This window comes from Agrilus planipennis, unplaced genomic scaffold (assembly GCF_000699045.2).
Source record: "Agrilus planipennis isolate EAB-ADULT unplaced genomic scaffold, Apla_2.0 scaffold65, whole genome shotgun sequence".
Lineage (NCBI taxonomy): Eukaryota > Metazoa > Arthropoda > Insecta > Coleoptera > Buprestidae > Agrilus > Agrilus planipennis.
In genome coordinates this window covers 1-739 of record NW_020439271.1, presented here as the reverse complement: position 1 = coordinate 739, position 739 = coordinate 1, and the positions used below count along the sequence as shown (strand labels likewise).

The 739-nt window shown below is 31.1% G+C and overlaps 1 long non-coding RNA gene across 1 annotated transcript; it reads left to right on the top strand.

Moving 5' to 3' along the window:
* Positions 1-89: 89 nt before the first annotated feature.
* LOC112905591 lies at positions 90-738 on the top strand. The gene is made up of 3 exons (XR_003231895.1): positions 90-178; positions 251-385; positions 719-738. It is a non-coding gene; the product is annotated as an uncharacterized LOC112905591 (long non-coding RNA).
* Position 739: the final 1 nt, after the last annotated feature.

Sequence of the window (739 nt, the reverse complement as noted above, 5' to 3'; positions counted from 1 at the left end):
CATTTCCCGCATATATTTTGACTTTTGATTTGAGAGAGAGAGAAGAAAAGGGATAAGGATTAAATATTTAAATTTTCCGGGTAACGGATGTCTATTTTTCTTATTATAATTATTATATACATTTTGTCTTGAAAGAGAAACCACACCACATCGCCATTTTAAAAGTAACAAATTTTTTGTAAGTGTTTTTATTCTATTTCATTATTTATTTACTTCATACAATAGTTAATTCGTTTTTTTCTGTTTTTAGAGATTGATGATAAACTAGTGAGGAGATTGAAATTCATTTTGATGCTACTGAAAAAACAAGTCGTCTCCCTCCTATGATGTTGTGGTGCATCTGTTAAATTTCCATCTTGAAGACTCTTGTAGTTAATTAATTAAGGTGAGCACACATGCTATATTTAGTAGAATATAGAAAGTAGCTGTACCTACGACCCTACAGAAAGCATGAAAATGCCATTTCTTCATTGGGAATGGATACAGTGGCTGTTGCTGAGGGAAAGATTTATGACAATGAACTGGTATGTAACAGTATCAATTAAAAATAGTGAGGTCCCAGAAATTCAATTTCTGAAGTCATTTATAACTTACTTCAATAGACAACTTTCAAACAAGCAGAATTACTGTGGAACAGATCTTTTTATCAGTGTGAATGTTACTTATTTACTTGCTTTAAAAGTAGTAATTAATTGCATTTTCTTCCCTGTTTCTATAGATTGTCCTAACGGGTGAGAAG